Raw genomic sequence first — 15,819 nt, 5'->3', positions numbered from 1 at the left:
TTTCTTCTGGATCAAACTGCCATTGCTGATTTGTTAATGGAGTGTGTGAGCAGCTATTGATGCTGATTCTTGTGAACTGAACTGCTAATATTCTGACAAGGCATACTGGATTTGCTCCAAAAAACTATTTCTAAACATGTCTACATCCTCCTTCACCCTATTAACTTCTCATTTCCATTACCTCTGGGGGATTGTGAGCTAAAAAAGAGGTTAAACCACTTAAATACCCTTATTAAACGTGGGTTTTTAAAAATGTAAGCCTATATTTCCACTCACTAATTCTTTTCAATTTCTGGTTTAACTCTTATTTAATATTCCACTTCTTATGCTACTTTAAAAATATGATATTAATATCTTTTAGTTTCCAAAAATTCTAATCTTAAAGTGCTCTGAGAAACTAAGAAGCACTATAATTCTTTGATTCTTCACTAGTTGAGTGAAATACATTTTTTTTTTATTTTTTATTTTTTATTTTTTTTATTTTTCCAACAATTTTTTTTTTATTAACTTGAGTATTTCTTATATACATTTCGAGTGTTATTCCCTTTCCCGGTTTCCGGGCAAACATCCCCCTCCCCCCTCCCCTTCCTTATGGGTGTTCCCCTCCCAACCCTCCCCCCATTGCCGCCCTCCCCCCATAGACTAGTTCACTGGGGGTTCAGTCTTAGCAGGACCCAGGGCTTCCCCTTCCACTGGTGCTCTTACTAGGATATTCATTGCTACCTATGGGGTCAGAGTCCAGGGTCAGTCCATGTATAGTCTTTAGGTAGTGGCTTAGTCCCTGGAAGCTCTTGTTGCTTGGCATTGTTGTACTTTTGGGGTCTCGAGCCCCTTCAAGCTCTTCCAGTTCTTTCTCTGATTCCTTCAATAGGGGACCTATTCTCAGTTCAGTGGTTTGCTGCTGGCATTCGCCTCTGTATTTGCTGTATTCTGGCTGTGTCTTTCAGGAGCGATCTACATCCGGCTCCTGTCGGTCTGCACTTCTTTGCTTCATCCATCTTGTCTAATTGGGTGGCTGTATATGTATGGGCCACATGTGGGGCAGGCTCTGAATGGGTGTTCCTTCAGTCTCTGTTTTAATCTTTGCCTCTCCCTTCCCTGCCAAGGGTATTCTTTTTCCTCATTTAAAGAAGGAGTGAAGCATTCACGTTTTGATCATCCGTCTTGAGTTTCGTTTGTTCTAGGGATCTAGGGTAATTCAAGCATTTGGGCTAATAGCCACTTATCAATGAGTGCATACCATGTATGTCTTTCTGTGATTGGGTTAGCTCACTCAGGATGATATTTTCCAGTTCCAACCATTTGCCTACGAATTTCATAAACTCGTTGTTTTTGATAGCTGAGTAATATTCCATTGTGTAGATGTACCACATTTTCTGTATCCATTCCTCTGTTGAAGGGCATCTGGGTTCTTTCCATTTTCTGGCTATTATAAATAAGGCTGCGATGAACATAGTGGAGCACGTGTCTCTTTTATATGTTGAGGCATCTTTTGGGTATATGCCCAAGAGAGGTATAGCTGGATCCTCAGGCAGTTCAATGTCCAATTTTCTGAGGAACCTCCAGACTGATTTCCAGAATGGTTTTACCAGTCTGCAATCCCACCAACAATGGAGGAGTGTTCCTCTTTCTCCACATCCTCGCCAGCATCTGCTGTCACCTGAGTTTTTGATCTTAGCCAATCGCACTGGTGTGAGGTGAAATCTCAGGGTTGTTTTGATTTGCATTTCCCTTATGACTAAAGATGTTGAACATTTCTTTAGGTGTTTCTCAGCCATTCGGCATTCCTCAGCTGTGAATTCTTTGTTTAGCTCTGAACCCCATTTTTAATAGGGTTATTTGTTTCCCTGCGGTCTAACTTCTTGAGTTCTTTGTATATTTTGGAAATAAGGCCTCTATCTGTTGTAGGATTGGTAAAGATCTTTTCCCAATCTGTTGGTTGCCGTTTTGTCCTAACCACAGTGTCCTTTGCCTTACAGAAGCTTTGCAGTTTTATGAGATCCCATTTGTCGATTCTTGATCTTAGAGCATAAGCCATTGGTGTTTTGTTCAGGAAATTTTTTCCAGTGCCCATGTGTTCCAGATGCTTCCCTAGTTTTTCTTCTATTAGTTTGAGTGTGTCTGGTTTGATGTGGAGGTCCTTGATCCACTTGGACTTAAGCTTTGTACAGGGTGATAAGGATGGATGGATCTGCATTCTTCTACATGTTGCCCTCCAGTTGAACCAGCACCATTTGCTGAAAATGCTATCTTTTTTCCATTGGATGGTTTTGGCTCCTTTGTCAAAAATCAAGTGACCATAGGTGTGTGGGTTCATTTCTGGGTCTTCAATTCTATTCCATTGGTCTATCTGTCTGTCTCTGTACCAATACCATGCAGTTTTTATCACTATTGCTCTGTAATACTGCTTGAGTTCAGGGATAGTGATTCCCCCTGAAGTCCTTTTATTGTTGAGGATAGCTTTAGCTATCCTGGGTTTTTTGTTATTCCAGATGAATTTGCAAATTGTTCTGTCTAACTCTTTGAAGAATTGGATTGGTATTTTGATGGGGATTGCATTGAATCTGTAGATTGCTTTTGGTAAAATGGCCATTTTTACCATATTAATCCTGCCAATCCATGAGCATGGGAGATCTTTCCATCTTCTGAGGTCTTCTTCAATTTCTTTCCTCAGTGTCTTGAAGTTCTTATTGTACAGATCTTTTACTTGCTTGGTTAAAGTCACACCGAGGTACTTTATATTATTTGGGTCTATTATGAAGGGTGTCGTTTCCCTAATTTCTTTCTCGGCTTGTTTCTCTTTTGTATAGAGGAAGGCAACTGATTTATTTGAGTTAATTTTATACCCAGCCACTTTGCTGAAGTTGTTTATCAGCTTTAGTAGTTCTCTGGTGGAACTTTTGGGATCACTTAAATATACTATCATGTCATCTGCAAATAGTGATATTTTGACCTCTTCTTTTCCGATCTGTATCCCTTTGATCTCCTTTTGTTGTCTGATTGCTCTGGCTAGAACTTCAAGAACTATATTGAATAAGTAGGGAGAGAGTGGGCAGCCTTGTCTAGTCCCTGATTTTAGTGGGATTGCTTCAAGTTTCTCTCCATTTAGTTTAATGTTAGCAACTGGTTTGCTGTATATGGCTTTTACTATGTTTAGGTATGGGCCTTGAATTCCTATTCTTTCCAGGACTTTTATCATGAAGGGGTGTTGAATTTTGTCAAATGCTTTCTCAGCATCTAATGAAATGATCATGTGGTTCTGTTCTTTCAGTTTGTTTATATAATGGATCACGTTGATGGTTTTCCGTATATTAAACCATCCCTGCATGCCTGGGATGAAGCCTACTTGATCATGGTGGATGATTGTTTTGATGTGCTCTTGAATTCGGTTTGCCAGAATTTTATTGAGTATTTTTGCGTCGATATTCATAAGGGAAATTGGTCTGAAGTTCTCTTTCTTTGTTGTGTCTTTGTGTGGTTTAGGTATAAGAGTAATTGTGGCTTCATAGAAGGAATTCGGTAGGGCTCCATCTGTTTCAATTTTGTGGAATAGTTTGGATAATATTGGTATGAGGTCTTCTATGAAGGTTTGATAGAATTCTGCACTAAACCCGTCTGGACCTGGGCTCTTTTTGGTTGGGAGACCTTTAATGACTGCTTCTATTTCCTTAGGAGTTATGGGGTTGTTTAACTGGTTTATCTGTTCCTGATTTAACTTCGATACCTGGTATCTGTCTAGGAAATTGTCCATTTCCTGAAGATTTTCAAATTTTGTTGAATATAGGTTTTTATAGTAAGATCTGATGATTTTTTGAATTTCCTCCGAATCTGTAGTTATGTCTCCCTTTTCATTTCTGATTTTGTTAATTTGGACACACTCTCTGTGTCCTCTCGTTAGTCTGGCTAAGGGTTTATCTATCTTGTTGATTTTCTCAAAGAACCAACTTTTGGTTCTGTTGATTCTTTCTATGGTCCTTTTTGTTTCTACTTGGTTGATTTCAGCTCTGAGTTTGATTATTTCCTGCCTTCTACTCCTCCTGGGTGTATTTGCTTCTTTTTGTTCTAGAGCTTTTAGGTGTGCTGTCAAGCTGCTGACATATGCTCTTTCCTGTTTCTTTCTGCAGGCACTCAGCGCTATGAGTTTTCCTCTTAGCACAGCTTTCATTGTGTCCCATAAGTTTGAGTATGTTGTATCTTCATTTTCATTAAATTCTAAAAAGTTTTTAATTTCTTTCTTTATTTCTTCCTTGACCAGGTTATCATTGAGTAGAGCATTGTTCAATTTCCACGTATATGTGGGCATTCTTCCCTTATTGTTATTGAAGACCAGTTTTAGGCCGTGGTGGTCCGATAGCACGCATGGGATTATTTCTATCTTTCTGTACCTGTTGAGGCCCGTTTTTTGACCAATTATATGGTCAATTTTGGAGAAAGTACCATGAGGAGCTGAGAAGAAGGTATATCCTTTTGCTTTAGGATAGAATGTTCTATAAATATCCGTTAAGTCCATTTGGCTCATGACTTCTCTTAGTCTGTCTACATCACTGTTTAATTTCTGTTTCCATGATCTGTCCATTGATGAGAGTGGGGTGTTGAAATCTCCCACTCTTATTGTGTGAGGTGCAATGTGTGTTTTGAGCTTTAGTATGGTTTCTTTTACATATGTAGGTGCCCTTGTATTTGGGGCATAGATATTTAGGATTGAGAGTTCATCTTGGTTGATTTTTCCTTTGATGAATATGAAGTGTCCTTCCTTATCTTTTTTGATGACTTTTAGTTGGAAATTGATTTTATTTGATATTAGAATGGCTACTCCAGCTTGCTTCTTCTGACCATTTGCTTGGAAAGTTGTTTTCCAGCCTTTCACTCTGAGATAGTGTCTGTCTTTGTCTCTGAGGTGTGTTTCCTGTAGGCAGCAGAATGCAGGGTCCTCGTTGCGTATCCAGTTTGTTAATCTATGTCTTTTTATTGGGGAGTTGAGGCCATTGATATTGAGAGATATTAAGGAATAGTGATTATTGCTTCCCGTTATATTCATATTTGATGTGAGGTTATGTTTGTGTGCTTTCATTCTCTTTGTTTTGTTGCCAAGACGATTAGTTTCTTGCTTCTTCTAGGGTATAGCTTGCCTCCTTATGTTGGGCTTTACCATTTATTATCCTTTGTAGGGCTGGATTTGTAGAAAGATATTGTGTAAATTTGGTTTTGTCATGGAATATCTTGGTTTCTCCATCAATGTTAGTTGAGAGTTTTGCTGGATACAGTAATCTGGGCTGGCATTTGTGTTCTCTTAGGGTCTGTATAACATCAGTCCAGGATCTTCTGGCCTTCATAGTTTCTGGCGAGAAGTCTGGTGTGATTCTGATAGGTCTCCCTTTATATGTTACTTGACCTTTTTCCCTTACTGCTTTTAATATTCTTTCTTTATTTTGTGCGTTTGGTGTTTTGACAATTATGTGACGGGAGGTGTTTCTTTTCTGGTCCAATCTATTTGGAGTTCTGTAGGCTTCCTGTATGTCTATGGGTATCTCTTTTTTTAGGTTAGGGAAGTTTTCTTCTATGATTTTGTTGAAGATATTTACTGGTCCTTTGAGCTGGGAGTCTTCACTCTCTTCTATACCTATTATCCTTAGGTTTGATCTTCTCATTGAGTCCTGGATTTCCTGTATGTTTTGGACCAGTAGCTTTTTCCGCTTTACATTATCTTTGACAGTTGAGTCAATGATTTCTATGGAATCTTCTGCTCCTGAGATTCTCTCTTCCATCTCTTGTATTCTGTTGGTGAAGCTTGTATCTACAGCTCCTTGTCTCTTCTTTTGGTTTTCTATATCCAGGGTTGTTTCCATGTGTTCTTTCTTGATTGCTTCTATTTCCATTTTTAATTCCTTCAACTGTTTGATTGTGTTTTCCTGGAATTCTTTCAGGGATTTTTGCGATTCCTCTCTGTAGGCTTTTACTTGTTTATTAATGTTTTCCTGTGCTTCCCTAAGTGTGTTCAGGTCTTTCCTGAAGTCCTCCAGCATCATGATCAAATATGATTTTGAAACTAGATCTTGCTTTTCTGGTGTGTTTGGATATTCCATGTTTGTTTTGGTGGGAGAATTGGGCTCCGATGATGGCATGTAGTCTTGGTTTCTGTTGCTTGGGTTCCTGCGCTTGCCTCTCGCCATCAGATTATCTCTAGTGTTACTTTGTTCTGCTATTTCTGACAGTGGCTAGACTGTCCTATAAGCCTGTGTGTCAGGAGTGCTGTAGACCTGTTTTCCTCTCTTTCAGTCAGTTATGGGGACAGAGTGTTCTGCTTTCGGGCGTGTAGTTTTTCCTCTCTACAAGTCTTCAGCTGTTCCTGTGGGCCTGTGTCTTGAGTTCACCAGGCAGCTTTCTTGCAGCAGAAAATTTGGTCTTACCTGTGGTCCCGAGGGTCAGGTTTGCTCGTGGGGTGCTGTCCAGGGGCTCTCTGCAGCGGCAGCAACCAGGAAGACCTGTGCCGCCCCTTCCGGGAGCTTCAGTGCACCAGGGTTCCAGATGGTCTTTGGCTTTTTCCTCTGGCGTCCGAGATGTGTGTGCAGGGAGCAGTCTTTTCTGGTTTCCCAGGCCTGTCTGCCTCTCTGAAGGTTTAGCTCTCCCTCCCACGGGATTTGGGTGCAGAGAACTGTTTATCCGGTCTGTTTCCTTCAGGGTCCGGCGGTGTCTGTGGCAGGGGTCCTGCCGCTCCTGGGCCCTCCCCCACGGGAGCCCAGAGGCCTTATACAGTTGCCTCTTGGGCCAGGGATGTGGGCAGGGGTGAGCAGTGTTGGTGGTCTCTTCCGCTCTGCAGCCTCAGGAGTGCCCACCTGACCAGGCGGTTGGGTCTCTCTCTCACCGGGTCTGGGAGCAGAGAGCTGCTGCGGGCCGGGATCCGCGGGTGTGGGACTTCCGGTAAACACAGAACGTGCCTGGTTCTAGAGAAATTCTGCTTCCGTGTGTCCCAAGCTCACCAGGCAGCTTTCTTGCAGCAGAAAATTTGGTCTTACCTGTGATCCCGAGGCTCAAGTTCGCTCGTGGGGTGCTGCCCAGGGGCTCTCTGCAGCGGCAGCAACCAGGAAGAAGTGAAATACATTTTTAAATTACCAAATTCAGTGTTGTGGAAGAGAGTTGTGTCTTTACCATCTTCAACTGTCACAATTATCAACTTTTCACTCATTATAAAGAAATCATTGATGTTATATAATTGTTTTTATTTTTATTTTATTGAAAAATTTTTCTATACAAAAAATTCTATTCTTATCACAGTTTCCCCTCTCCCAACTCCTCCCTGATTCTACCTATCTCCCAACTCCATGCCACTTTGCTTTTCAATTGTCCATGCTTAGAACATTATTGTGAGGCAAGATAGACTATGTCAGTCAGAAATGCTACTATGCTTAAAGATTTTTCGAATACTTTTTCTTTGAAAAACAGAAATTTCATTTTCTTTCTACAGGATACAAAAGGAAACAAAGCTTTTAAATTTTTATAATACCATAATCAACCAATTATATTGTCAAAGTGTTTCATATGTAGTTTTAAGTATTTTTATTTGTTATTTGAGTGCTTTGTACACACACACACACACACACACACACACACACACATACACACACACACACACACATCTTTATATATCAACATTCCATTTTCCAACAACTCCCATTAGCTACCTCCTTAACAACACATTTACCACCCAACTTCATGTCATTTCCTTTGTATACAATTCAGTGAATTCAATCAGTGTTTCCCATATCTACATGTTGTGTCCATCCACTGGAATGTAGGTCTATTACTGCTAGCCACAGCCCCAAGGAACATTGACTATTCCTCTTTCCTCTTCCAGAAGTCATCAACTGCCAGTAGCTCCTTACCTAGTACTAGGTGTGGCCTCAGAAGGCCCTCCATACCCATGCTGAAACACTAATAAACTTGATTTGTTTCATGTCTTTTGCAGCTGTTATAATTTTTGTAACAGTTATATCCAGAACACAGATTTAATAGTACTCTTCCCAATCCTCCAACTTTTACAATCATTCTACCCCCTCAAGTGTTATGCATTGTGAGGCTTGAGGAAGTTATATGTATAGCTGACACTTCTGCAAGCTTACTTGTTCTTAACATGGTCACTTGTTCTTAGCATTTTGAACAGTTCTGAGTCCCTGCCTCAGCAATTGCCCGCTGACTAAGGCTGAGATACATACAAATCTATTGGTACAAACAATCTAGAAAGCAATTTGACAGCATAACCGTTTTTTTTTCTTTTTTTTTGTAAGTACTGGTTCACAAAAGGCATTTACTTTTTTTTTTTTTATCTTTACTAACTTGGGTATTTCTTATTTACATTTCGATTGTTATTCCCCTTCCTGGTTTCCGGGCCAACATCCCCCTAAGCCTTCCCTCTCCCCTTCTTTGTGGGTGTTCCCCTCCCCATCCTCCCCCCATTACAACCTCCCCACAACAATCAAGTTCACTGGGGATTCAGTCTTGGCAGGACCAAGGGCTTCCCTTTCCACTGTTGCTCTTACTAGGCTATTCATTGCTACCTATGAGGTTGGAGCCCAGGGTCAGTCCATGTATAGTCTTTGGGTAGTGGCTTAGTCCCTGGAAGCTCTGGTTGGTTGGCATTGTTGTTCATATGGGGTCTCGAGCCCCTTCAAGCTCTTTCAGTCCTTTCTCTGATTCCTTCAACGGGGGTCCCGTTCTCAGTTCAGTGGTTTATTGCTGGCATTCACCTATGTATTTGCTGTATTCTGGGTGTGTCTCTCAGGAGAGATCTACATCCGGTTCCTGTCAGCCTGCACTTCTTTGCTTCATCCATCTTATCTAGTTTGGTGGCTGTATATGTATGGAACACATGTGGGGCAGGCTCTGAATGGACGATCCTTCTGCCTCTGTTTTAAACTTTGCCCCCCGATTCCCTGCCAATGGTATTCTTACTCCCCTTTTAAAGAAGGAGTGAAGCATTTGCATTCTGGTCATCCTTCTTGAGTTTCATGTGTTCTGTGCATCTAGGGTAATTCAAACATTTGGGCTAATAGCCACTTGTCAATGAGTGCATACCATGTGTGTTTTTCTGTAATTGGGTTATCTCCCTCAGGATGATATTTTCCAGTTCCAACCATTTGCCTATGAATTTCATCAAGTCATTGTTTTTGATAGCTGAGTAATATTCCATTGTGTAGATGTACCACATTTTCTGTATCCATTCCTCTGTTGAAGGGCATCTGAGTTCTTTCCAGCTTCTGGCTATTATAAATAAGGCTGCAATGAACATAGTGGAGCATGTGTCTTTGGTATATGTTGGGGCATCTTTTTGGTATATACCCAAGAGAGGTATAGCTGGGTCCTCAGGTAGTGCAATGTCCAATTTTCTTAGGAACCTCCAGACTGTTTTCCAGAGTGTTTGTACCAGTCTGCAATCCCACCAACAATGGAGGAGTGCTCCTCTTTCTCCACATCCTCGCCAGCATTTGTTGTCACCTGAGTTTTTGATCTTAGCCATTCTCACTGGTGTGAGGTGAAATCTCAGGGTTGTTTTGATTTGCATTTCCCTTATGACTAAAGATGTTGAACATTTCTTTAGGTGTTTCTCAGCCATTTGGCATTCCTCAGCTGTGAATTCTTTGTTTACCTCTGACCCCCATTTTTAATACGGTTATTTGTCTCCCTGTGATAATCTTTAGGCAAATAACATGATTTATAATCATTTTAGCTGTGAGATTTTGACCAGTTTTAGAGTCCCAGGCATGGCTCTTCTCCTGTGTAAATATAAAGTATATATGAATACTTGATTGCTAAGAATTCTCTGTGTTTTTGTCTTGAGCCTGCTTCTTACCTTGATTGGCCACAAGATTTTTCTATATTTCTCCTACTTAAGAGTTATAAAATCTGAAATTGCTTCCAGGAAATTTTTAGGCTTAAACAAAAAAGTCTATACAATGTTTTTCAGGAAGATATGATGAAGTATTTTTACATCGTTACCAGGATTTTTGTATTTCAAGACTTAAGGACACTTTTGAAAATGAAATTGTTCCCATTTCATATAAAATCATAAAGTTCTTAATGAATATCTCTAATAGTCAGTTCAACAACCTGACTGTATAAAAATATTTACCAGACAGAGGAAGTAGAAATGCTTGCCAGTGTGGCTTAACTTCTAAAAAGCAATAAAAAGGGGGAAAATTCGTTAACTTCACTTCTTTTATCTTTTATAAAGTAGTGGATTTGAATAACAACAGTTCATACTGATCATAATGTATACTGCTGTTATCACGATGGCAGTCACAATGTTACTGTGGGCCTATAGCTGGGTCAGCAAGTAACTGTGATTGTTGCGCAAACCTGATGAACTGAGTATGATACCTGGAACTAGCAATAAAGGTATTAAAGATTCCTCTGAATTTCCTGTGATCTTTACATGTACACCATGACATTCACACTCATATAAATAAACTATGCATACATGCACATGTAAATAATAAATACAGCTTTAAAGAATGGTAGCTTATGACAAACAAATTTAGAAAATATTAGCATGAAATGATCTGTCTAACAACTTTTAGGCAGTTTTCTAAACATCACAAACTACTACTGTGTTTTTGTTTGTTTGTTATTTTTTTTAGCATATTCTTTAAGCAAATCAGAATTGTGCTCCAGTTGTTCAAGGTTAAAGACATAAACACAATACACGCTTCAACATTTATGTTTTGTTAGTAAAATTATTTAGTTGGGGCATGGGTAGGAATGTAGAGAGTTAAAGTAAACTACACAGAACAATTATTGCTTAATAAAACTTTAAATAATATGTTGAATTTCAACAGGCAAAGGAATTATGCATATATTGCATGGAAAAAAGACAGGATTTTAAAAAGACCAAAAATGTCAAAATCCATTGTGTGTTAAATAATTTTGTGTAATCTTGACTTAATGAGGTTAAATGATTAAAGTAGTACAGAAGGTAAAGTTGAATATTCACTGTTACTTTCTCAACAGACTATGAGATACATTGCCAATTGTGTTAAAGGAGTTTCAATTTTGTTTTGACACAGAGTCCAAATTATATGATCTCATTTGTATTCCAGATGAACAAACATGGTACACATGTAGAATTTCAGTTACTCGGTGAAAAAATCGAAAGGGAGCAACAAAATATAAGACTAAAAAATAATGAAATCCTGACTTAACAAGGAGCTGATTTGTGGCAAAATAAAGTTACAATGGATTTAATAATTGTATTAAGGCAAAGGGAAATGAGGATTCTTAGGTGAGCTCACATTTTCTAGTTTGAGTAAATGGACAGAATCACAGCCATTCAATGACATGAATAACAACAATGATCTGTGACATACTAAATAATTTAGAAAAATCCTATTTGATTCGATCTATTGAGAGTTGGAAATAAGGAACTTATCAAACTAGTCCATAAGACACTTATCATAAGCAGTCCCATTTGAATCTGAAGAGATAAACTTTCCTTCAGATGAATACCATGATTGATAAGCCCATTGTCTTTCTTGGATGAGATAATAAATGTTGCTTATAAGATAGATATTTGCTTCATATTAGGTGGAAATATGACAAAGATGTTAGAAATATGAGCCTGAATGTTAAGTGGTAAATATTCCTTGCCATTTCAAACTAATTTCTCAAAAAAAATGTTCCTCAACGTTCATGTGTGTTGTGCTATGTGTCAAAAGGAAGAGTATTGCTGTATTCCTCAGCCAATCAAAGGTAAACAATAACAGGGGTCCAGACACCTTTATTATAATAACTATCTCTGCCTCAGATAGCAAGTTGTTGTCAAGTACCAGTTTCTTCTCCCTTGGATTTAGATTATACCTTTAATTTTAGTTTTACCTGAGTAATTTGACCATATGTTTTGCTAATTCCTTTTATTCTCCAGCAGTTGGCTGCTAGGCTTTTGCGTGTTGCTAATATAAGTTGACATTGCATTATGCCACATTCTTTGACTTCTCTGTTCCTCCATTTCCCATGGAAACAGTTTCATACATACAAGCCTTTGATTGAGATATTTATCATCTTTCTGATTTGCCATTTTAAAACGCACTGGTACAAATGATTAATAATATCACATGTCACAGAATGATTTAAGAGGAAATGACTCGAGGAGAAATCAAGGGGTTATACAATTAGGACTTTGATTACCTTTGGGTATACTGTTTCAGGAGAAAGTGAGATTGCTTTGTAATGAGATGTAAACTGGAAAAGTAAAAGCTGCAAACACAAGGAACTTCTCCAAATTCAGCATAAAGTTATGTAGTGCAAGTATCCTGATAGGTCCTCCTAAAACAACAACTGCTATTTATTAACTGTTATGTGTTATGTTACTTAGAAAGTCCATTATATGATTTGGATATTTAATTAATTAATTCAGGATTACCTGACCTGATAATTACACATCTACAGAGCCCAAAACAATATGCCATCACTTTTACTAATACATATCCTACAAAATCGACCTTAGACCATTTCCAAGGAAAACACAGTTCTAAAAATTACTCACTATTTTTTGCTTGTCGACCAAGCAAGCAAGGCAACATAAAAACAGCCTGAGAAATAAATGTTTGACATCAAAGGAAATTATATCAATGCACTTGGTGCATTTGAGATTATATTTAGGATTATGATTCTGATTGATTCCTTAAGGAAGACACAGACATAATTTAGAGCACATGATTTAATTAAAGTCCCATTGCTGTGAAAGGACTAAGGTGACTTACAGAATAAAGTATTTAATTAGGAGCTCACGGTTTTTTGAGGGTTATTTCACTATCATCATGGTGGGAGGTATCATGACAGGCAGGCAGCCATAGTGCTGGAGCAGTATCTGAGAACTTAAATCAATCCATAAGCATGTGGCAGAGAAAGAACTGATAAAGCATTGACTTTGCAAGCTCTAAGCCCATCCCTAGTGGCACACTTCCTCAAATAAGGATGTAACTCCTACTCCTTCCTAAACAGTATACCAATTGGAAAACACACATTCAAACATTTGAGCCTAAGGGGGACATTATCTTTCAAGACACCATAGCACATTAACAAGAGCAACCCAAAAACCCAAGAGGAATTCTATATGGATAAGGGTTTGAGGTCAGTAACTGAAGATCTTTGGATGTAAACAATGTTTTATTTTGTTTTTCTCTCTTCTTTAGCTCCTTTTCTTTTCGTGTGTACACGGGTGTGTGTGTGTGTGTATGTGTGTGTGTGTGTGTGTGTGTGTGTGTGTGTGTGTGTGTTGGGTTCTCAGTAGATTTTTATTCACAAATATTTTTAATTTTCATTGAAATCCTCTGATTATTGTCTTCAAAGATGAGGAATTTAAAATATAAAATAATTATAAACTATTAAAATTGTCATAAATATTAAGGGAAAGCTACTAAAATAATAGAAATTATTACTATTCTGCCGCAACACAAATGCAGAGCCAATAAATTGTCTCAGTTACAAACACTGGAGTCAGCTGGTATCAATAGAAGGTTCTGGTTTTAGACTTTGACCTCTAATGAAATTCCAAAATCTTTTTTTATATTTCAATCTGACTCTAAGACAAAGAAGAAAAGTATCTGACAAAGCAATTGGATCAAAATCCATACTAACCTCAAAGGGAAGAAATTCGCAATGAAAGAAGCATTGAAAAATATTAGAAATTAGATTGAATTACATAGAATGGGCCTTTTGGTTATCTTTGTTTTAGTTCTGTGCTTCTTTACCTATATCCACAGTACTAGCTGACACAATACAAACTATCTTACTCTCTTGAAGCCAAGGAACTAAAAAACCTACCACTGTTGCCCTTATCCTGAAAATAATATTAATCTTCATGCTGTCATGTATCCCTTTTTCTTCAAGCATTCACACATTCTTTTTCCAACCACATCCTTCATCCTCCCACCTGCATCTTACTGTGGTATCTGCATATCAACATGAACAAGCATTGTATCTTACCAAGTTAGGCTTGCTTCCTAGATTTTCAATTTCTAACTCAATAGATAAAGAAGTTACAACATTTGCCTTCTAAATCAATACATGGATTATAGCAGTGCTCTTCTGCAAAAGAAATTTGAGCCTATAGAAAATTGCTCTTGAAAAATATGTATTAATTAACATTAATTGGTATAGTGCTCAGAATTCTAGATACACAGTCAGATGAACTCAAGATAAGCATCACAGTTTAATGTTTCCTTGTCAGAAAATTATTCCTCACATTTTGCCTAAAAGCCCTCATGATGCGATTTATACTCTATTCCCCTTGTTTTGTCCTAGGAGAAGATTGAGACCAGCTGGTGAGCATTCTCTGTGTAATAGCTCTTTATAAACTTAAAGACCATTATTAAATCCCCTCTTGGCCTTATAGTTTCTAAGCTGAATGGACCTAGTTCCATTAACCTTTCTTCATAGCCCTTGTTTTCCAATGATTTAATCATGTGGTAACAGTCCTCTGAATCCTTTCTATGTCCAACAAATCTTTTCAACTGTGTAACTCCAAAGCACATATATTTTTTAAAGATAAAATTATTTCTAAATATCAGGACAAATTTATTTCTTCTAAAATGTTGAGTCATATTGATGCTGTCACTTAAGGATTTAACTGCCAATGTGTACCTATTTATGAGAAACCTTGAGCAGTTTGATACCTAACTCAATCAAGACACCAGGAAAATTGGCCCTGAGCCTCTTTTTACACATAGGATTTCATAAAAATTAACAAATGTATTTCTTTGACTGTTCTGTTCTTCATTTATTTCTCCAATTAAAGCAACTATTATGCAATGTCAGAAATTCTCAAGTGTAACGCTATGATACAAAACAGAAATTTTATAGTGATATTAATGTTTCATGGATTAGGAATATTGTAAACTTTGACTTAGATGCCAACAATTCAGACAAGTGAAATGACTCAGCAGGTACAAACTTGCCAAATGAGTTAATCACCTGAATTCATTGCCTAGAATGCACATGGTAGAATAAAAGAACCAACTAACTGTAGCTGCCCTCTGACCTCCACATGCGTGCCATGGCATATGTTCCTGCCCCCGTATATTATGAGTACAGATGTGCTTTTACACAAACATACTATTGACAATGTAAAATATGTAAGTTACAGATAGATGTATGGAAATGGAAACATTTATACTGAACCAGGTAACCCAGACCCACAAACACAAACACTGTGTTATCCTTCATATGTCTGTTCTAGTTTTGGATCTTTAGATTTGTTTTTTTAATTTAGAGTACCCACAGAAGCAAAAAAACTAGAAAGTTGTTATATAGGAAGTTTAAGAAAAGGAAATAATACAAAATAGGTGTTACCAAGAGGGAGAGGGCAATCAATTATGGAGTGAAGGGTAAGTTGTGAAGGAGGAGGGGCGTATAAATAAGAAGACATGCTGGATGGAGAGATAATTAACCATGAGAATGTTCTAAAAGGTCATAAATGGAAACAGTGTTGCAAACTCATAAGTTAAAATATATTTATATATTTCTACGTGGGGTGGTGATGGTAAATAATTTTATACCACAAGCCATACTGTATGAAATAAAATTTTCAGTGCTAAGTATGAGATATTACACTTCAAGTTATTAGCTGGGGAAGGAGTCCTAGATTCCCCACAGAGCAATATAGACTTATTGACATTTCTTTCTTTTGCCCATCAGAACTTGATGCTAATACCATATTAAGAAAATGCTACATATTTTGACAAGACATGGAAAAATGAAATTGGTACTGACCAGAAATCTTTTTTCTGTGCACTAGCTTTCATAGTAAGAGAAATATGTGTTAGGCATTGG

Source organism: Rattus norvegicus, chromosome X, assembly GCF_021556685.1.
Source record: "Rattus norvegicus strain SHRSP/BbbUtx chromosome X, alternate assembly SHRSP_T2T, whole genome shotgun sequence".
Lineage (NCBI taxonomy): Eukaryota > Metazoa > Chordata > Mammalia > Rodentia > Muridae > Rattus > Rattus norvegicus.
This window is presented reverse-complemented; position numbering follows the sequence as displayed.